The sequence below is a fragment of the Macaca nemestrina genome, chromosome X (assembly GCF_043159975.1).
Source record: "Macaca nemestrina isolate mMacNem1 chromosome X, mMacNem.hap1, whole genome shotgun sequence".
Taxonomy (NCBI): Eukaryota; Metazoa; Chordata; class Mammalia; order Primates; family Cercopithecidae; genus Macaca; species Macaca nemestrina.
This window is the reverse complement of record NC_092145.1, coordinates 83,326,845-83,350,232: the sequence shown is the minus strand read 5'-3', so window position 1 is coordinate 83,350,232 and position 23,388 is coordinate 83,326,845. Positions and strand designations below refer to the sequence as shown.

The 23,388-nt window shown below is 40.2% G+C and overlaps 1 protein-coding gene and 1 pseudogene across 6 annotated transcripts in view; one reads left to right on the top strand and one right to left on the bottom strand.

Annotated features, from left to right (window-relative positions):
• LOC105476724 (TATA-box binding protein associated factor 1) overlaps window positions 1-23,388 on the top strand; it is a 98,654-nt gene that overhangs the window by 60,548 nt on the left and 14,718 nt on the right. The window lies entirely within an intron of this gene.
• LOC112425738 (small nucleolar RNA U13) lies at window positions 13,066-13,193 on the bottom strand (annotated as a pseudogene).

Here is a 23,388-nt window from a genome sequence, read left to right as displayed (position 1 = left end):
ATCATTAAAGAGATGAGACTTCCATTTTTGTTCATTCTGGTTTGGGTTGAAAGAATCTACTTTCTCACTTTGCTCTGCTTATTACACATTGGAAATTGGAGAGTGGAAATGTCCCTTGTTGGGTCAATTATCCATTATTTCATGAAAACACCTAAAGTTAATCACCCAGAATTCTGGCAGTGGAAGTGTTGGTAAGCTCACAGACGTCTAAAAAAGACTATGTGTAGCAAGTGATAAGCAAGAGTGTTACAGAAAGGCACTTGACCTGGTGATGCCTGACTTAGGACATAGGGCAGACTTACAAGGAGCTTATGTAAAACAGTAAGAAAAACCCAGAAGATACTAATAAAAAAGTAAGCAGAGGGGCAGATGGACAAATCACAAAAGACGAAAATTAAAGAGGTAACAAACATGAATAAATATTGTGTTGCACTAGTAATCGAAGAAATGCAATTGGGCCGGACGTGGTGGCTCATGCCTGTAATCCCAGCACTTTGGGAGGCTGAGGCAGATAGATCACCTGAGGTCAGGAGTTCGAGATCAGCCTGGCCAACATGGTGAAACCCCATCTCTACTAAAAATACAAAAGTTAGCTGGGTGTGGTGGCAGGCTCCCGTAATCCCAGCTACTTGGGAGTATGAGGCATGATAATTGCTTGAACCTGGGAGGTAGAGGTTGCAGTGAGCCAAGATAGTGCCATTGCACCCCAGCCTGGGTGACAGAGTGAGACTTAGTCTCAAAAAAAAAAAAAAAAAAAAATTGAAAGAGGTTTTTTTTGTTTGTTTTTGTTTTGTTTTGTTTTGTTTTGTTGTTGTTTAGACGGAGTCTTGCTCTGTCGCTCAGGCTAGAGTACAGTGGCATGATCTTGGCGCACTGCACCCTCCACCCCCTGGGTTCAAGTGATTCTTCTGCCTCAGCCTCCCGAGTAGCTGGGATTACAGGTTCCCGCCACCGTGCCCGGCTAATTTTTATATTTTTAGTAGAGATGGGGTTTCACCATCTTGACTAGGCTGGTCTCAAACTCCTGACCTCATGAGCCACTGCATCCAGCCAACTCAGTTTTTTAGTAGACATAATGGTAGTGAGACAGGTGCTCTCACGCTTTGCTGTTGGCAGTATAAAATTGTGTGAGATTTCTGGAAAGCTATTTGGCAACATTGAGAGACTAAAAAATTGTTCGGACTTTATTGAACAGACTTTATTGTCAGGTAGACTTGGATTTGAACATTGGCCCCAGCACTTAATAGCAATGTGACTTTGAGCAAATAACTTAGTCTCTGCTTTTCCTATCTGTAAAATAAGAATAATAGTACTCCCCTCTGAGGGTTGTTGTGAGGATTAAATAAAATAGAGCATGTAAGTAGTTAGCATGTGGTAAGATTATAATCCTAATCAGAGATGTAGTCAGAGGTATTCATGATACTGTTATTTATGTTAGCAAGGACTTATTTAACTTGAACAGTTGACGTAAAGGGGATGATGTTATATGTTTTCCATGGTTTTTCCTTGTATAGGAAGCAGGGGAACTCTCCTAAGAGGAAGTGACTTTTGAACTGAGTTTTGAAGAATGATGATGATAGTAACTACTTATTGAGCACCTACTGTGCCAAGGAAATAGTCAAGTGGAAAACGGTGGAGAAGTTCCTGGCAGATAACACAAATGCAAAAGTAGATGAAGGTGCCTTGGATAGGAAATGCCGGTAGTTAAATATGACTAGGATGCATAGTGGAATTATATTTGGTAGTGAGATTCGAGATTTTAAAGGTAGAGGGGCCAAATCATGAAAGGCCTAGTATGTTACACCAAACCTTTAGAAGGAGAAAGGGACATATCAGGTACTAGTACCTGAATGTATCATTCCGAAACCTATCTGAAGAATGGATTGGAAGAGGGGAATAAGATAGAGACCGGTAAAGAAACTATTGACAGCATTCCCAGTTAAAAATACTGACGGCCTGAACTAAGATCAGTATCAATAAGAGTAAAAAGATGAAGACGGGGTGTAGAGATACTGAGGAGGTAGAATTGATGTTTCATAAATGGTTAGAAGTTGGGGGCATGGGTAAAGGATGGAGATTTTAAGATGGTATCAAGCACTCATGCTCTTGGGGGAAACATAAATTAGTACAAACGTTTTAGAGGACTGTAAATGTTCATTTCCATTGGCTAAGCACCTTCACTTCCAGGGACGACTACACACAAGTTTATAAAGGTACATGTACAAATGTTCTTTGCAGCATTGCTTGTAATTGCAAAAACATGGAGCATTCTAAATATCCAACAATAGGAAATTGTTTTAAAAATGGCACATCTATATGATGAAGTACTGCTCAGCTATCAAAATGGTAGACTTAGCTAACAAATTAGGTGTATTTGTGTATACTCATATGATATTCAAGTTGTATTATTGAGAACCATATTACTCAACAGTATATTTAGAAAGGGGGGGTCACAAATTTGGATTCTATGGACAGGTAATACAAATGAGTGAAATGGGCTATGTTGTGGGGGCCAATGAACTGGAGAGCAGGTATCCCATCTAGGAGTCAGTCACTGTTTAGCTCAGTTGTTGCCATGGAATTGAATTACCAAAGGGAGAAATGGAGAACAGTTTTTACTTTATACTTGTTTGTACTTAGGTATTTGAATTTTTTAGTGAGCATATGTGCTCACTAAAAGTATTATGTACTTTTGCAATTAGGAGAAATTTCCATTTTTGGAAGGATGAAGAAACCAAATGACGTCCAAAGTTCTGACTTGGGCAACAAGTGGTGCCATTGACTAATATGGGAAATACAGGAAGAGTAGTTTGGAGAAAAGATAGCAGAGTTCAACTTGCTATGTTGTATTGGGGTAGGACATCTAAGTGAAGACTTTTAATAGGTAGTTAGCTGTATACAAGTCCAAAGCTCAGATGATATATATATATATATATATATTTTTTTTTTTTTTTTGGGACAGAGTCTTGGTCTGTCACCCAGGCTGGAGTGCAGTGGTGTGATCTCGGCCCACGGCAACGTTCGTCTCCCAGGTTCAAATGATTTGCCTGCTTCAGCTTCCCAAGTAGCTGGGATTACAGGCACATGTCATCACACCCAGCTAATTTTTGTATTTTTAGTAGAGACGGGGTTTCACCATGTTGGCCAGGCTGGTCTCAAACTCCTGACCTCAAATGATCCACCTCCCTCGGCCTCCCAAAGTGCTGGGATTATAGGTGTGAACTTTTGCACCTGGCCTCAGAAGAGAGTTTATACTATAAATATGGTTATTTTTCAGATTATCAGCATATAAAAATATAAGTAGATGAGTTCAAATAGGGAGTAGGGTACATTCATTGAACCCTCTGATGTTGTATGTAAAATATGATTATTTTACTGAGTAGAAAGACCATAGATTTTATCAGATTATCAAAGTTGTGTGTGATCCCAAAAAAGATAAGAATCACTGTTTAAGAGAGGATGTGGGATAAGAATAGACCTGACAAATTCCAATATTTAAGATAATAGGTGAGGCCCGGCACGGTGGCTCACGCCTGTAATCCCAGCACTTTGGGAGGCCGAGGCGGGTGGATCATGAGGTCAAGAGATCGAGACCATCCTGGCCAGCATAGCAAAACCCTGTCTCTACTAAAAATACAAAAAATAAGCTGGGCGTGGTGGCATGCGCCATTGTCCCAGCTACTCGGGAGGCTGAGACAGGAGAATCACTTGGACCCGGGAGGCGGAGGTTTCAGTGAGCCGAGATTGCACCCCTGCACTTCAGCCTGGCCACAGAGCGAGACTCCGTCTCAAAAAAAATAAAAAAAATAAAAAAAAGTGAATATGAAGGAGTGGCCAGAATGAAAGAAGAAAAACTAAGAGAGAATAATATACTGCAAACTAAGAGAAGAGAATTTCAAAGAGGGAAAATTACCAACAGGTCAAGTGCTACAGAGAAGACCAAAGAGGATGGTTATTAGAAGAGTTATTTCACTGAAGTGGTAGAATAAAAAGCCAGACTGCAGGAGTTATGAATGAATGGGAAGCAAGAAAGTAGAGATTGAGAGTTGCCTGTGAAGGGAAGAAGGAAGTAGACAATATGTTGAGGGGATGAAGGCAGTTGGACAGAGGAGACCTTTGTATAGGTCAAAGAGAAGAAAAGGATGTGAAATGCCTATGAAAGTGGGAAGATAGACATTGAGAAAGTTTCCGCCTAAGTAGCATCTTAGTTCTCTGTAAAGTAGGAAACGGTATTTTTTGCTGAGATTAAAGTACGAGAAGGAATTTGAAGAAAAATATCAACAAGAATTATTTTTATGGGAAATTGGAAAAGGAGCTGATTAGGGACATTTCAGAAGAATGCTGTTGAGCAGCTTTTCAGGGTCCAGCTGAAGATGGAGACTTTTTTTTTTGAGCAGTATCATTTGGAACAGTTCTGTAATTTTTGTCAGTGCTCATCAGATCAAGTTAGGAAACTGAGAAGGCAGATGATAAAATTGATTCAGGATTGAGATTTTGTTGTGTGGATGTGCTGGAAAGATTGGGAATTGTGAGGGTATTAGCAAAAGAAGAAAAAATTGTTGAAGTTCAGGCATCTCAGACCAATAAAGGACGCTTTATTGCAGAGGATTGTGACCGTATAGTCTCCAGTTTGGGGGAATATCTCAGAGCAGCTTCACAAAAGCTTGCAATTTATTTGGCAATTTGTGTTTTATCTTAAAAACTTATGCAAATTTTCCTTTAGGCTTATCTGTACTTTAACTTGCTTTAAATTTCTTACCAAATTACTTCATATCCCCTCTCCAATCTTCAAGTAAAATTGCTGATTCAGGAAGCTATACAACAATGATCCCATAGCTTACTTTGGTATATTCTTCTGCATTACCTTAGTTTTTAAAACATGGGGCTGATTATACATTAAAGTAATGCCAGGAGAGGCTTAATATGTTGAGAGATAGAAATTAATGGGCCTGGCAATTTTCTTGAAGTAAGAGAAAGAGAATGAAAAAACTGGACAGACACAAGGCTGTGGTAAGAAAGTTGAATATTTGGAGTTGAAAGTTCCAGAGGTGAAGCAGTTTTCACTAGATAGCATTCTGGGTATAGCCATGGATGTGCTTGGTAGCCGTGGATGTGTTTGGCTGGAGCAAAGGTGCAAACTATTGGCACAAAGATTTGCAGGGATTTGGATAGGTTGTACATGTGAACAATAAAGTAACTCACTATGATGGGAGAGATTTGGAGCCGAGAGAATGATTGTGCCAGGTGCATAAGTTTTTGTGAATGAGAATCAGTTAATAATGGCGACTAAAGGTGAAGAACACAGATTTCAAACTCAGGTGTCCTGCAGGGGCCAGGCAAATAATGTAAATGACTAAGGTGGGCCAGGTGGGATTGTGCTAAACTAGAAGAGTGCATGCATATTCCATCTAAAGCAGCATGTCCTTCATCTGATTGTTGTCCTAAGGAAATGAGTATCCTGTGTTGCTAGATGTTTTAATGTTTCTTTTTTTTTTTGAGACGGAGTATCCTCTGTTGCCCAGGCTGGAGCGCAGTGGCGCGATCTCGGCTCACTGCAAGCTCCGCCTCCCGGGTTCACGCCATTCTCCTGCCTCAGCCTCCCGAGTAGCTGGGACTACAGGCGCCCGCCACCTCGCCCGGCTAATTTTTTGCATTTTTTTAGTAGAGACGGGGTTTTACCGTGTTAGCCAGGATGGTCTCGATCTCCTGACCTCGTGATCCGCCTGCCTTGGCCTCCCAAAGTGCTGGGATTACAGGCGTGAGCCACCACGCCCAGCCCTTAATTTTTCAAGAGAAGCTGAAAATCTGAATTTTTTATGTGACATTTCTTAAATTTTTACGTATTTGCAAATAGTTTAAATGTTTATTTACTCCGTTGGCCAAATAAAAACATCTATCTGCAGGCCAAATTTGGCTCCAAGTCTTCAACCTCTGACGTAGTGAAAAACAGGCCTTAGAGTAGGAGAGATTTTTTTTTATCCCCAAGAAGAAGTAAATAATGTCTAGGTAGTAGCAGTGGACAGCCTAGAAGGTTGACTTTCCCCCTTCTTAACCAGTGGAATAGGAAACTTCTGAATAGGGCTATAAGGGTTAGTGGTACCATGTGATATGAAATGATGACATCTAGAAAGATACCATAAAGACATTGAGGAGTTAAAGGCACATGAAATATTTCCCACTATCAGGTGATACACACGAAATATTTCTGTTTAAAACTTTGTTGGTTCAGCCAAATATGATCCTTCCTCTTTTTTTAATTAATAGTAACAAAGTCCAGGCTGGATGCAGCGACTCACTCCTGTAATCCTAATGCTTTGGGAGGCCAAGGCAGGAGAATCTCTTGAGGCCAGAAGTTCAAGATCAGCCCTGGCAAGAGACCCTGTCTCTTAAAAAATTTTAAAAATTACCTGGGCATGGTGGTGTGTGCCTGTTGCTGAGCCCAGGAGTTCAAGGCTGCAGTGAGCCATGATTGTGCCACTGCACTCCAGCTTGGTTGACAGAGTGAGACCCTGTCTCAAGAAACAAAAAATATAAATAGTAACAAAGTCCATGTGGACTTTATTCTCTACGTTAAAATTTTTATTTTGTAAAATTTTATTGTTAGTATTAAAGTTAATCTAAATTAGTAGAATGGTATCTCTAATTAACATTATTTTGACTCTATATTCAGATCCTTCACTCATAATATACTGCATATGACCATATTTCTGTAACATTTTACACTGACTTCCTTGACTTTGTTAGTCACATATTTAGCCCGTGAACTATATTGTATATAGCCAGAATACTTAGCACTAAGATTAGGGTCATTAGGCAAAAACCAGAAGATAAGTAACACTCCATATAAAACACATCTGGACATAGGCAGCATGTATCAGAGGAATTGGTCTTGTCCTTAAGTGATGACAGTGGACTGTACGCTAATTATAGAGTTAAGCCCTTGTACCTTCCAGCTGCCACGTAAGCACTAGATCAATTTCAGAACCTCTGTTCATGTTTAAATAGCATTTGAAAAGAACATTAATACAGGGAAGTCCACAACTTTAAGTGGTTGGAGTTATTTACAGCAGTCCCCAAAGGACCACAACAGTTAAAGGAGAGAGTCATACAGATAAGTCCCTTCTCAAAAATACAACCCAAACTTTTTGCCAGACTTAACAAAATTGGCAGAGGCCTTACTACTTAATGTTTAGTTAAATTTGAAATGAGCTACATAGTCTGTGGCTATACCACCCTAAATGTGCCTGATCTCATTTGAAATGAGCTGCGTAGTCTGAACCAATAGGTAATGCTGAGCTAGTCATGATGAGATTCCCCTTTCCCAAAGATTTCATAGTAAGTTTCTCCTCTAGTGCTCTTAAAACCAAAATCAACTCCAGTAAGAAACCATCTTTAGGATGGACATAGGTAGAACTTGTGTCATGAAACCTGAGAGCCCAAAGTTTTAGAATGCTCAGTTGGACCCCACAATCTAGATATAAATTTACAAAGAAAAACTGAGAAATCTCCCCCTGTCCCCAACTTTTGAGTATCTCCCAATCTTTTGTGGGCTCTGATAGTTGTTCAGGTTGTAGGACCTTTGCCTGACATTCTCGGGTCTCATCCTATGCCTGTGTAGCTTAGTAGTTATTCAGCCAAAGACTAAAGGGAGCCCTTGCAGATCTTGTGGAGCACCCTCTTCTCCAGTTGTGCCTTGCAATTTCCAGCTGTCTTAACCTCCTCAGACTCTAATATGTCTCCACAGCTCAGGAAGACTGCGATAATTGGCTTGCCTTCAGCAGAAAGCCAGGGACAATTGTAGGGCTCACTTCATTTCCCTTCCCTTCTCACAGGGATCACAGAATCTTACACTACTAGTTGCTCAGTATCTGAAAGCAGTTGTTTCATTTGTTTTTTTCTAGTTTTCTGTTTATAGTAGGAAGACTAATCCAATAGCATTTATTCTATCATGCCCAGAAAGTCTTTTAATGTTTAGTTTTATGGTATTTCTGACATACAGAAACTTCATATGCATACATTTGTATTTATCAGTCTTTCCTATATGATTCCTGTCTTTGGTATTATAACTCTTCAAAAGATCTTCCCTACCCCCAAGATAGCAAACCATATTTTCTTCTAATACGTACAGTATTTTAAATATTTAAATGTTTGTCTACTTTTTAGAATAAAATCTTAAGTAGAAGGTAAATATTTAACTTTCTTTCTTTCCCAAATGACTAGCCAAAGTGTCCAAGTCCCTTTTATGGAACAGTCTAACCTTTTCTACTAATTGAAATGCTACCTGCATTTTTTTTTTTTTGAAATAAGGTCTTGCTCTGTTGCCCAGACTGGAGTGCAGTAGTGTGATCATGGGTCATTACAGCCTCCACCTCCTGGGCTCAAGCTATCCTACCACCTTAGCCTCCCAAGTAGCTGGGACTACAGGCATACATCACCAAGCCTGGCTAATTTCTGTTTTTGGTTTAGTTTTTGTTTTTTTGTATTTTTTTTTTTTTTTTTTTTTTTTTGAGATGGAGTCTCGCTCTGTCGCCCAGGCTGGAGTGCAGTGGCCTGATCTCCGCTCACTACAAGCTCCGCCTCCCAGGTTCACGCCATTCTCCTGCCTCAGCCTCCTGAGTAGCTGGGACTACAGGCGCCCGCCACCATGCCTGACTAATTTTTTGTATTTTTAGTAGAGACGGGGTTTCACCGTGTTAGCCAGGATGGTCTCGATCTCCTGACCTCGTGATCTGCCCGCCTCGGCCTCCCAAAGTGCTGGGATTACAGGCATGGGCCACCTGGCCTGGCCTACTTTTTGTATTTTTTGTAGAGATGTGGTTTCACCATGTTGCCCAGGCTGATCTCAGACTCCTGGGCTCAAATGGTCCACCTGCCTCAGCCTCCTAAAGTGCTAGGATTACAGGCATAAGCCAATGCACTTGGCCAAAATGCTACTTTTATACTATACTAAATTCTTACTTTTTTTTTTTTTTTTTTTTGAGACAGAGTCTTGCTCTGTCCCCCAGGCTGGAGTGCAGTGGCACGATCTTGGCTCACCACAAGCTCCGCCTCCCGGGTTCACGCCATTCTCCCCCCTCAGCCTCCAGAGTAGCTGGGACTACAGGTGCCCGCCACCACGCCCAGCTAATTTTTTTGTATTTTTAGTAGAGACGGGGTTTCACCGTGTTAGCCAGGATGGTCTCGATCTCCCGACCTCGTGATCCGCCCGCCTCAGCCTCCCAAAGTGCTGGGATTACAGGCGTAAGCGACCTCGCCCGGCTCTTATATATTCTCAAACCTATTTGAGAGCTTTCTATTCTGCTTCATTGATCTGTTTGTCTAGTCTGGTGCTATTATCACCAGATAATATAATTGTTTTATCACAAAGGCTTTATAATTTTAAATTCCTTGACTGTGCTTGCTTGATTATCCTAAATAAACCCTAAGGTCATTTTTGTTAGATTCTACCTTGTCGTCGAATGAATAAACATGATTGAGACCTTATTTAATTTATGGATTAATTTGGAGAAACTGTGTATCTTTATAATTCTCCATTTTTCCACCTGGGAGTTTATATTTCTTCATTTACTCACATTTTCTTTTATGTCCCCCAATAATGGCTTCTAGTTTTCTTCATATAGTTTCTAGGCATCTTTTAATTTATTCTTATACATTTTATAGTTGTTGTTGCTTTTGAATTTCTCATTGTTGAGTTTATTCCTAGGCAATTTAAAAATTTTTATTTTGTTTATTCTTCATTGTCAATATTCTATATAAAATTTAAAAGCTTTGCTGCCATTGTGCTTGTGCTCTTTTTTTCCTAACTGGTTATTAAGTCTAAAGGTTTCAGTTTGAAGAATATGGGTAGTTGATTCAGTATTGTTCATAGGTTAAATGTCATACTTAAAGCGTTTCCATGATACTAGTTTCTAAGTCTGTGCTATGAGGGTACTACTCTGTAAGTTTGGCCACTAACAAATAATAAGGGTCTTTTTTTTCCATCAGTGATTGGGACCCAAGATATAAGTATCTCTGACCAGGCTTGGTGGCTCACAACAGTAATACCAGCACTTTGGGAGGCCGAGGCAGGCGGATCATTTGAGGCCAGGAGTTAAAGACCAGCCTGGCCAACATGGTGAAACCCCATCTCTACTAAAAATACAAAAATTAGCTGGGCCTGGAGCTGAGATCATGCCACTGCACTCCAGCCTGGGCGACAGAGTGAGACTCTGTCTCCAAAAAAAAAAAAAGAAATATTTCCATATGAAGGTTAAGTCCTTCACGTCATTGAAGAGAAGAAAAACTTCCCCAAATCCTGCTTGAGTCTCTTGCTGCCATCTTGTCTCTTTCTCTTTCCATACAGACTTTTTTATTATGGTAAAATATAGATAATATAAAAATTTGTCATTTTAACTATTTTTATTTTTTTGAGACTGAGTCTCATTCTGTTTCCTAGGCTGGAGTGCAGTGGTGCGATCTTGGCTCACTGCAACCTCTGCTTCCTGGGTTCAAGCGTTTCTCCTGCCTCAGCCTCCAGAGTAGCTGAGATTACAGGTGTACACTACCACGCCCGGGTAATTTTTGTATTTTTAGTAGAGACGGGGGTTCACCATGTTGGCCAGGTTGGTCTCCCATTTCTGACCTCAGGTGATCCACCTGCCTCAGCCTCCCAAAGTGCTGGGATTACAGGCATGAGCCACCGTGCCCAGCCGTCATTTTAACTATTTTTAAGTGTACAAATCAGTGGCATTAAGTTCATTCACAGTGTAGTGCAACCATTACCACTATGTATTTACAGAACTTTTTTATTATTCCAAACAGAAACTCTGTACCCCTTACATGGTAACTCCCCTTCTTCCTAGCTCCTGGTAATCTCTATTCTAGTTTCTCTCTCTATGCAATTGCCTATTCTAGGTATGTCATATAAGTAAATCATACATTATATACAATATTCTTCCTTTTGTGTCTGGTTTGTTTTACTTACTATATTTTCAAGGTTCATCCATGTTGTAGCATGTATCAGACTTTCATTCTTTTTTATGACAGCCAGACTTCTTTTATGAATATGTAACATCTCTCACTATTTTCTTTGTCTGCCAGTAATGCCTCACTTAGCTTTAAGCTGGCTTCCACCCTGTCCAGTCTCCCAAGTAAACAGGACCACATAATTGTCAGATATAGTGGGCACTTTTCTGTGCTTATCTTGACCTCACCCTAGTATTTGACGTAATTGACCATTCTTTCCTCACAACTGTATTGCGATTGGCTTCCATGACAATTTTTAGCTCCGGCTAGGGGAGGCCGAGGCGCGTGGATCACGTGAGGTCAGGAGTTCGAGACCAGCCTGGCCAACATGGTGAAACCTGTCTTCACTAAAAATACAAAAAAATTAGCCAGGCGTGGTGGCACACAGTATAAGAATGCAGTCAGCATTCTCGGGAGGCTGAGGCAGGAGAATCACTTGAACCTGGGAGGCAGAGGTTGCAGTGAACCAAGATCATGACACTGCACTCCAGCCTGGGTAACAGAACGAGACTCCAAAAATAAAAAAGTCAGCCCTTATTTTCTTCCCACCTCTTAAACTATTCCTTTTTAATCTCTTTTGCTGAATGTTCTGCCCACTCCTGTAACTTCAGTTATCACCTCTTTCCTGATGACTCTATTGTAGACAAAGCCACTTGCCAAACATTTCCTCTTGGATGTTTCAGTGGAACTTAAAACATACCTCAAGCTGAGTGTATTATTGTTTCCTCCTATCCTTCTTTATTCCAACTTTCTCCCTCTCTCCTCCTTTACTTGAATCACTCATTTACAATTTCCAATCTGGGTTTAATGAGACATTAACATTACCCAGTAGCTACATCTAGGAACCTCTTGTTTTTGATTCTTTACTTTGAATAAGTTCCAACATCCAGTATGTCACTAAAGCTTGCATTATATTTTGCCTAGTCACCTGGTGAATGTCCCAGCCTTTATATTTATCTCCTTCTAACCTAACATCTACATTCCTGTCGGGTAGACCTTTTAAAAAACAAAAAAGCAAAACCTCTTATAAAAAGATCAAATAATCTAGAAATATATAAAATTAAAAGTTAAAGCTTCTGCCTGCCCTCCCACTCCTGTCTCCCATATTTTCATTTCCCCAGAGATAACAGCTTGATATATAGTCTTAGGTACTTTTTTCTATGCTTACACAAAATGTGTTTACTTATTACGCCACTCTCAGCACACTGCCTATAGGGTAGCCCTGCTCTGCAGGAGCAGTAAAAAAGAAAAATACATGTAGGTTTTTCAAGTTTTTGTTTTATTCTGTAATTTGCTCTTTTTTGCTCATGAATATATTCTGATCCTTTTTATTTTGAGGTAATTATAGATTCAGGAAATTGCAAGAAATAGTACAGAGTCCTGTGGGCTTCTCACTCAGCTTCCTTCAATGGCAATATCTTACATAGCTGTACTTCAATATCAAGACCAGGAAATTTATATTGGTACATTACTGTTAAATAAATTACAAAACTTAGTTTTCACCATTTAAAAAATCTATTTGTGCATATCTGTGTGCAATTTCATGCCGTATGTATGTTCCTGTAACCACCACCACAATTAAGACTTAGAACTGTTACCATAAAGGAACTCCCTGTTCTTTGTATCTGCACCCCCCACACACACACGCCCACCACCGCACCCACCACTGTTCCTGTTCCACTTATCTGTTCTCCATCTCTATAGTTTTGACATTTGAGCATGTTATATAAATGGAATAGTATGTATGTAACAATTTGAGATTGACTTTTTTCACGAAGCATAATTCCCTTGAAGTCCATCTAAATTGTTGTATCAGTAGTTCATTTTTTAAACTGTTGAGTGTCCCATTGTGTGGTTGTACCAGAGTTTGTTCAAACATTTACTCATTGAAGGACATTCAGATTTTCACTATTATGCCATTATGAGTAAAGCTGCTGTGAGCAATCATAGACAGGGTTTTGGATGAGTTTAATTTTTCATTTCTCTGGGATAAATGCCCAAGAATAGAATGGTATATGTTTAGTTTTACAAGAAACTGCACTATTTCATTTTTTTTTTCCACATCAGATGTGGAAAAAAAATGTACTGGCATTGTAATAAGGCTTGAGGGAGGCTCATCTCACACATGAGCGTGAAAACCCAACGTCATCACACTTATGTCATCATAAGCTTATGAACTACAAAAAGATTGTGCCATACTTTTGGAGTGTCTGTACCATTTTACATTCCCACCAGCAATGTACGTGATCCAGTTTCTCTGCAGCATTCACTATTAACACTTTAAAAAATTTTAGCTGTTCTTCTATTGTGATTTTATTTTTTTATTTTTTTTGGAATTTGGTGCAAATTTTATTAAACTACAAAAATCATACAGTTATTTTAGATATATTTATATAAAGTCATAAAAGCTATGATTTTTGAAAAACATTAGCATAAGAAATTTTTTTGTTATATAAGTAAATTTAGCATCTTAAGGATTCAATATACAGTTTAAAAATTTTTTAAATTAACAGCGATTGTACATATTCTTGAGGGCACATAATTATATTTCCATACATATAATTTATAGTTATCAGATCAAGGTAATTAGCACATCCAGTGTCTCAAATGTTTATCACTTCTTTGTGTTGAGAATGTGCAATATCCTTCTAGCTATTTGAAACTATATATTGTTTTATTATTAACTATAGTCATTCTATGGTGCTATAGAACACTAGAACTTATTTCTATCTAGCTATAATTTTGTATTTTTTTTTCTGGGGTATATGTGCACAACGTGCAGATTTGTTACATATGTATACATGTGCCATGTTGGTTTACTGCACCCATTAACTCGTCATTTACATTAGGTATTTCTCCTAATGCTATCCCTCCCCCAACCCCCCACCCCACGACAGGCCTTGGTATGTGATGTTCCCCACCCTGTGTCCAAGTGCTCTTATTGATCAATTCCCACCTATGAGTGAGAACATGTAGTGTTTGGTTTTCTGTCCTTGTGATAGTTTGCTCAGAATGATGATTTCCAGCTTCATCCATGTCCCTGCAAGGGACGTGAACTCATCCTTTTTTATGTCTGCATAGGGATTCCATGGTGTATATGTGCCACATTTTCTTAATCAAGTCTATCATTGATGGACGTTTGAGTTGGTTCCAAGTCTGCTATTGTGAATTGTGCCACAATAAACATATGTGTGCATGTGTCTTTATAGTAGCATGATCTATAATCCTTTGAGTATATCCCCAGTAATGGGATGGCTGGGTTAAATGGTATTTCTAGTTCTAGATCCTTGAGGAATCGCCACACTGTCTTCCACAATGGTTGAACTGGCTTACAGTCCCACCAACAGTGTAAAAGTGTTCCTATTTCTCCACATCCTCTCCAGCATCTGTTGTTTCCTGACTTTTTAATGATCGCCATTCTGACTGGTGTGAGATGGTATCTCATTGTGGTTTTGATTTGCATTTCTCTGATGGCCAGTGATGATGAGCATTTTTTTCATGTGTCTGTTGGCTGCATAAATGTCTTCTTTTGAGGAGTGTCTGTTTGTATCCTTTGCCCACTTTTTGATGGGGTTGTTTGATTTTTTTTCTTGTAAATTTAAGTTCTTTGTAGATTCTGGATATTAGCCCTTTGTCAGATGGGTAGATTGTTAAAATTTTCTCCCATTCTGTAGGTTGCCTGTTAACTCTGATGGTAGTTTCTTTTGCTGTGCAGAAGTTCTTTAGTTTAATTAGATCCCATTTGTCACTTTTGGCTTTTGTTGCCATTGCTTCTGGTGTTTTAGTCATGCAGTCCTTGCCCATGCTTATGTCCTGAATTGTATTGCCTAGGTTTTCTTCTAGGGTTTTTATGGTTTTAGGTCTAACATTTAAGTCTTTAATCCATCTTGAATTAATTTTTGTTAAGGAGTAAGGAAGGGATCCAATTTCAGCTTTCTACATATGGCTAGCCAGTTTTCCCAGCACCATTTATTAAATAGGGAATCCTTTCCCCATTTCTTGTTTTTGTCAGGTTTGTCAAAGATCAGATGGTTGTAGATGTGTGGAGTTATTTCTGAGGCCTCTGTTCTATTCCATCGGTCTATATATCTGTTTTGGTACCAGTACCATGCTGTTTTGATTACTGTAGCCTTGTAGTATAGTTTGAAGTCAGGTAGCGTGATGTCTCCAGCTTTGTTCTTTTTGCTTAGGATTGTCTTGGCAATGTGGGCTCTTTTTTGGTTCCATATGAACTTTAATTAGTTGTTTCCAATTCCGTGAAGAAAGTCATTAGTAGCTTGATGGGGATGGCATTGAATCTGTAAATTACCTTGGGCAGTATGGCCATTTTCATGATATTGATTCTTCCTATCCATGAGCATGGAATGTTCTTCCATTTGTTTGTGTCCTCTTTTATTTCATTGAGCAGTGGTTTGTAAGTTCTCCTTGAAGAGGTCCTTCACATCCCTTGTAAGTTGGATTCCTAGGTGTTTTATTCTCTTTGTGGCAGTTGTGAATGGGAGTTCACTCATGATTTGGCTCTCTGTTGGTCTGTTACTGGTGTATAAGAATGCTTGTGATTTTTGCACATTGATTTTGTATCCTGAGACTTTGCTGAAGTTGCTTATCAACTTGAGATTTTGGGCTGAGATGATGGGGTTTTCTTTTTTCTTTTTTTTGAGACGGAGTCTCGCTGTGTCTCCCAGGCTGGAGTGCAGTGGCGTGATCTCGGCTCACTGCAAGCTCCGCCTCCCGGGTTCCCGCCATTCTCCCGCCTCAGCCTCCCAAGTAGCTGAGACTACAGGCGCCCGCCACCACGCCCGGCTAGTTTTTTGTATTTTTAGTAGAGACGGGGTTTCACCATGTTAGCCAGGATAGTCTCTATCTCCTGACCTCGTGATCCACCCGCCTCAGCCTCCCAAAGTGCTGGGATTACAGGCTTGAGCCACCGTGCCCGGCCGACGATGGGGTTTTCTAAATATACGATCATGTCATCTGCAAACAGGGACAATTTGACTTTCTCTTTTCCTAATTGAATACCCTTTATTTCTTTCTCTTGCCTGATTGCCCTGTCTGTGGCCCAGTTTTAATTGTGTTGTTTTCTTTTTTTTTTTTTTTTTTTTTTTTTGAGACAGAGTCTCACACTGTCACCCAGGCTGGAGTGCAGTGGCGCAATCTTGGCTCACTGCAGTGTCTGCCTCCCAGATTCAAGCGATTTTCCTGCCTCGGCCTCCTGAGAATCTGGGATTACAGGCGTCCGCCCCAATGCCTGGCTAATTTTTTTGTATTTTTAGTAGAGACGGAATTTCACCGTGTTGGCCAGGCTCGTTTTGAATGCCTGACCTCAAGTGATCTGCCTGCCTCAGCCTCCCAAAGCGTTGGGATTACAGGTATGACCCACTGTGCCCAGCCTGTGTTTTCTTTTTGAGACAGAGTCTCACACTGTCACCCAGGCTGGAATACAGTGGCGCAATCTCAGCTCACTGCAACCTTCGCCTCCCAGGTTTGAGTGATTTTCCTGCCTCAGCCTCCCAAGTAACCGGGATTACAGGCACCTGCTACCATGCCTGGCTAATTTTTGTAGTTTTAGTAGAGACGGGGTTTTGCCATGTTGGCCAGACCGGTCTGGAACTCCTGACCTCAAGTGATTGGCCTTCCTTAGCCTACCAAAGTGTTAGGACTATAGTTGTGAGTCACCTCGCTCGGCCTGTTTTCTTAATGAGTTTTGAGGGTTCTTGATATATTCTAGGTACGAGACCTTTATTACATATACGATTTGCAGAGATTTTCTCCCCAGTCTATGCCTTACTTTTTCAATCCCTTAATAGTATCTTTCAGGCTAGACACAGTGACTCACACCTGTAATCCCAGTGCTTTGGGAGGCCAAGGTGGGAAGACTACCTGAACCCAGGAGTTCGAGAACAGCCTACACAATATAGTGAGACCCCATCTCTACAAAAAATTTTTAAAATTTATGTTTGGTGGTGCATGCCCATAGTCCCAGCTACTCGGGAGGCTGAGATGGGAGGATTGCTTGAGTCCAGGAGGTCAAGGCTATGGTCAGGGCTGACCCAGGAGGTCAAGGTGAAGTGCTGGGATTACAGGTGTGAGTCCCCAGGCGTGGCCAGTGTTTGTATCTCGCTCTCTCTCTTTTTTTTTTTTTTTTTTTTTTTGAGACGAGTCTCTGCTCTGTCACCCAGGCTGGAGTGCAGTTGGTGCCATTTCAGCTCACTGCCAGCTCTGCCTCCTGGGTTCACGCCATTTTCCTGCCTCAGCCTTCTGAGTAGCTGGGACTACAGTTGTCCGCCACCATGCCCGGCTAATTTTTTTTTGTATATTTAGTAGAGACGGGGTTTCACCGTAGCCAGGATGGTCTCGATCTCCTGACCTCGTGATCCTCCTGCCTCGGCCTCCCAATGTGCTAGGATTACAGGCGTGAGCCACCGCAACCAGCCCAGTGTTTGTGTCTCTTAACAAGTCGGCCAGGCACGGTGGCTCACACCTATAATCCAAGCACATTGGGAGGCCGAGAACGGTGGGTTGCTTGAGGTCAGGAGTTTGAGATCAGCCTGGTCAACATGGTGCAACCCATCTCTACTAAAAATACAAAGAAAAAAAAAAATAATAATTAGCTGGGTGTGGTGTGTGGTGGCGCACACCTATAATCCTAGCTACTCAGGAGGCTGAGGCATGAGAACTGGTTGAACCTGGGAGGTGGAGGTTGCAGTGAGCTGAGATCACACCATTGCACTCCAGCCTGGACGACAGAGTGAGACTTGTCTCCAAAAAAAAAAAAAAAAAAGTCTTTGCCCAGCTCAGATCACAAAGGTTTTCTCTTATGTTTTTTCCTAAAATTTTACAGTTGTAGCCTTTTACATTTAAGTCCGTGATCCATTTTTAATTACTTTTTGTGTACAGTTTGAAATTTAGGTTGAAGTACTTTTTTTGCCTATGGATGTCCAATTTTTCATCATTTATTGAAAAAACTGTCCTTCCTCCATTGAGTTGCCCTGTATGTATACCTTTATCAAAAATCAATTGAGTGTGTTGGTTTATTTCTAGAAGTCTTATGATCAGGTAGAGTGATTCCTCTCTTTTTCAAAACTGTTTTATATTCTAGTTCTTTTGCCATTCCACTAAATTTAGAAGGGGCTTGTCTATATCTACAAAAACATCTTATTGGGATTTGGGTAAGAATTGTGTTAAAACCCATAGATCAATTTGAGGAGAATTGACATCTTTACTGATTCTCTTTTCATGTTAGTACATATAGATTTCTACATTCTTTTAAACTTATTTCTTAGCATGGATGGATGTATCATAATTTATTTTATATTGATAGGCATTTAAAGTATCTCCATGATGCTGGCTTGCAGACTGTTGTTCACTTTTTTTTTTTTTTTTTTGAGACTGAGTCTCTGTCACCCAGGTTGGAGTGCAGTGGTGTGATCTCGGCTCACTATAACCTCTGCCTCCCGGATTGAAGCAATTCTTGTGCCTCAGCCTCCCGAGTAACTGGGATTACAGGTGTGCACCACCATGCCTGGCTAATTTTTGTATTTTTAGTAGAGATGGGGTTTTCCCATGTTGCCCAGGCTGGTCCCGAACTCCTGACCTCAGGTGATCCACCTGCCTCAGTTTCCCAAAGTGCTGGGATTACAGGTGTGAGCCACTGTGCCCGGCCTAGTTGTTCACTATTTTTATATTTTATTGATGTGTGCTTGTATAAAATTTTTGTAGGAAATCTTGATATTTTGAAATTGTGTTCCAAAAGGCTGTATCTTTATAGTCAAAATAACAGTGAAGGAAAATATCTGTTTCCCTACAACCTCTTTAACGCTGGGAATATCAATACTTTAAAAATTATTCTTGTAAAATTAAAGTATATAACTTAAAATTTTATAAAAATTACATACATGTTCATTGAAGAAATGAAACAGCATAGAATTGTATAAAGTGAAAAGGAAAAATCTTGTTCTTCCCTTCCTACCATCCCATTAGTAGCCAGTATTAGATTTGGTGTGAAGTATCATAAATTTTACTCTATAGGAAAAGGTGTTTTGAGGTGTTTATTTTTGTAGTTGTAGAGATATGAGATATGAGGATATGTTTTTAGCCAAAGCTATCTGTTTGTTTATCTATATATTTTTAAGTTGCTAAATGGAATGGTGTTTCATTTTTGAGGAAAAAAACATTTTCAGGGTCTTTGGGCTTTTCATCAAATAGACCCTTGGCCAGTGAGATTTATTACCCCAGTTCCTTCTGGATGGTTTCTACCTTCTTGAATTTCTAGTCTAGATTCTGAGTGAGATTATTGAGAGACTGAACCTCTTTGGAAACTAAACATCCTAATTTACTTTTGATCCTCATTCTACATAAGGTAAGGAGCCTAGCTATATTGTGAAAGATTAGATTCACTTCTCTTTAATTTTCACTTGTTTTGGATCTAGTTTGAAGATAAATATCTAAGAATTGCAGAGTCAGAGCTCATCTCTTTGGGATCTGGACTATGCATAGTTGCATTTAGTAATTCTGATTTCTTTAGGAATTTAGTATGCAGATTCTTTTTTTTATATCTGGCACTGATTTTTTAAAAAAAGCTTTGTACTTCTACTGAACTTTTATTTTTTAATTTTAATAGTTCACATTGGAACAAATGCATATCCTCACACCATCCACTGTCAAGATGATAATTTATGCTGTTTTGACAGAGTACTCATTTTCTTAGGGAGGGATTATTTTTAGTATTTGTGGAAGAATTCTCAAGGGAAATGTGAGCCTAGGAGTGATCACAAATCCCCTCTTCTTGGGGCCCAGGGATGCTTACCAACTTGACTGGTGTTTTTCTCTGAATGTTTTCAGAAAGTTAGCAGCAATAGACAGAGCATGGTGGCTCACGCCTGTAATCCCAGCATTTTGGGAGGCTGAGGCGGGTAGATGACTGGAGGTCAGGAGTTCGAGACCAGCCTGGCCAACATGGTGAAACTCTGTCTCTGCTAAAAAGTAAAAAATTTCATGGGCGTAGTGGTGCACACCTATAATCCCAGCTACTTGGGGAGGCTGAGGCAGGAGAAATACTTGAACCCGGGAGACGGAGGTTGCAACAAGCAGAGATGGCGCCACTGTACTCCAGCCTGGGTGACAGAGCGAGACACTGTGTCAAGAAAAAAAAAAATAGCAATAATGCTTGCTTTCCCCCTCTTACTAGAACCATGAAGCTTGTGACTTGGGTTTCTTCTCACATCACCATACAGAAGGAAATTAACTTAGAAACCAGAAAAAGAATTTTCTTGGTGGAGTATCAGCTTTCCAAAGTTGTCATTGGCATTATCTCTATTTAAGGACATTAGAATTTGAATTGTATGTGATTCTGTAGACTCTACCACTCCTTATTTGGTATGAGGCAAAGTATAAATAAATAACGTTTCTCCAACGTGACATGTAGAGTTGCTTCAGCCATGATTTAACAAGGAGAGAGAGAAAAAAAATATACTCAGGAAAAACATTCCTTTTCATGAGTGGGTAGCTTATTCTGTTGAGTACAGTGACAAGTCACAGATCATCTTTCATTCATTTTGGTGTCATTCTAGAAATTCTTTATAACTTAATTCTAGTTTTCTGTGTAGTAACCCTGTAGGGACTAGGAATTGGAGTTCAGTTCTGTTTAACCTTCTTCCCAGCCCCCCCACAGTAGCTTCAGCACCTTTACTATTCCTGTAGAGGCTCTGTTGTCTTTGTCTCTTTACTTGGATTCCTCATTTCTTCCTAAGCTACAAAACCTATAGCTGATCATCCTACTTTTAGTAAGTTCCTGATTGCTCCAAAATGTAGAACGATATTTTTAGACTTACGGAGATGGTTATGGATCCCTTTGAAAATCCAATGAAAAACTAAAGCTGTTCTGCTCTCAAAGATGAGTATTACATACAGAATTTTGTTTATAGTTCTAAGGATTCGTAGCTCTCTCTCTCATAAGAACTCCTGGTATAGGTAGGGATAAGAAAACATCACAGTGGATATTTTTATCCACTATGTTAACAGTGGTTTGCCAGTTCCACCACCATGTTTCATTAGAAAGACTTAAATGCTCCTTTGCATATAATAGTGTAATAGAGTCTAATAGCTGAAGCTCTTGTAACTATTGAGAACATGGACTGTCTGAAACTGACACAAACACATAAGTGTATCAGCTGTGCAAGTAAGTGTGGGTTTTTTAAAATATTCTGGAGGTATTAGTGGATATATCTTTTCTTTTTTCTTTTCTTTTCTTTTTTTTTTTTTTTTTTTTTTGAGACGGAGTTTCACCCTTGTTGCCCAGGCTGGAGTACAATGGCACGATCTCGGCTCACCGCAACCTCCGCCTCCTGGGTTCAAGTGATTCTCCTGCCTCAGCCTCCCGAGTAGCTGGGATTACAGGCTTGCGCCACCATGCCTGGTTAATTTTGTATTTTTATTAGAGATGGGGTTTCTCCATGTTGGTCAGGCTAGTCTCAAACTCCTGATCTCAGGTGATCTGCCTACCTCGGCCTCCCAAAGTGCTGGGATTACAGGCATGAGCCACTGCGCCCAGCCATTAGTGGGTATTTCTTAGAGTGATGTGTTGCAAAGAAAATGGGTAGGGAAGAGGTCCCATTTTCAAAATGGATTAAAGTAAGAGAGAAACTTCACAAATGTATAAAACTAATTTTTCCTTGTATTATAAAGTGAGGGAATTGAGATATTGAGAGGTTAGTTCATGTTTAAGTTTCGAAACTAAAGTAGAATAAAGGTTGAATTCCTAATTTATAGGCTGGGGTTTTAGCCATGAGGCAGGTCCCTATAGGTAGAAGAGCCTATACTGTAAGGAACTACCGTTGTACAGGCTTGGTGAAGGAGGCCTGTAACCTGTATGCAGCCTTTCTATTTTCTCCAGCAACATTTCTGTTTTCTTTTTTTGTTTTTTTTGAGACAGAGTCTCGCTCTGTCACTCAGGCTGGAGTGCAGTGGCACGATCATGGCTCACTGCAGCCTCAACCTCCTGAGCTCAACTGATCCTCTCACCTCAGCCTCCTGAGTAGCTGGGACTACAGGTGCACACCACAATGCCCAGCTAATTTTTGTGTTATTTGTATAGACGGGGTTTCGCCGTATTGCCCAGGCTGGTCTTGAACTCCTGAGCTCAAGTGATCATCCTGCGCAGCCTCCCAAAGTGTTGGGATTACAGGCATGAGCCACCACACCCGGCTCTAGATATCTTGACAGTTGACTTTTCTTCCTTGTTTGTGTTTGGCACAGGCAGTTTCTGTCAGGATACAACTTTATTTTTCATGTTTTAAAGAATAAATGACCTATACTTGTAAGAAGTTTTACCTGGAAGATTCCTTTTTTTTTTTTTTTTTTTTTTTTGAGGCAGAGTCTTGCTCTGTCGCCCAGGCTGGAGTACAGTAGTGCAATCTTGGCTCACTGCAGCCTCCACCTCCCGGGTTCAAGAGATTCTTGTGCTTCATCTTCCCGAGTAGCTGGGACTATAGGCATGTGCCACCATGCCCAGCTAAGTTTTATATTTTTAGTAGAGATGGAGTTTCATCAAGTTGCCCAGGCTGGTCTCGAACTCCTGACCTCAAATGATCTTCCCGCCTCAGCCTCCCAGAGTGCTGAGATTACAGTTGTGAGCCACAGCGCCTGGCCAAGACTTTTTTATTTATGTAATAGCTTGTAATAGTCATAGTAGATATGACCTGAAAGCTTCAAAGCTTCACATACACATGCGGTATCTATTTTTTGTTGACAGATGATAGTTGTACATATTTATGGAGTACATGTGATATTTTGATACATGTACACGATGTGTAGTAATCAAATCAGGGTAATTGGGATATCCAACACCTCAAACATTTATCTTTTTTTTTTGTATTAGAAACATTACAATTCTTCTAGCTATTTTGAAATATAAATTATTAACTATGATTTCCTTACTGTACTATTGAATACTAGAATTTATTCCTCCTGTCTCATCCCCCACATCTCTTCCCTTCCCAGCTTCTGGTAACCACCATTCTACTCTCTACTTCCATGACATCCACGTTTTTAGCTCTCACGTATGAATGAGAACACGTAATATTTGTTTCACTGTGCGTGGCTTATTTTGCTTAACATGATGATCTCTGTTTCCAACCATACTGGTTGGATTTCATTCTCTCTTATGGCTGAATAATATTCCATCATGTATATATAACACTTTTTTTTTTTGAAATGGAATCTTGCTCTCGTCGTCCAGGCTGGAATGCAGTGGCACAGTCTCAGCTCACTGCAACCTCTGCCTCCCGGGTTCAAGCGATTCTTCTGCCTCAGCCTCCCGGGTAGCTGGGATTACAGGCGCCCACCTCCACGCCTGGCTAATTTTTTTTGTATTTTTAGTAGAGATAG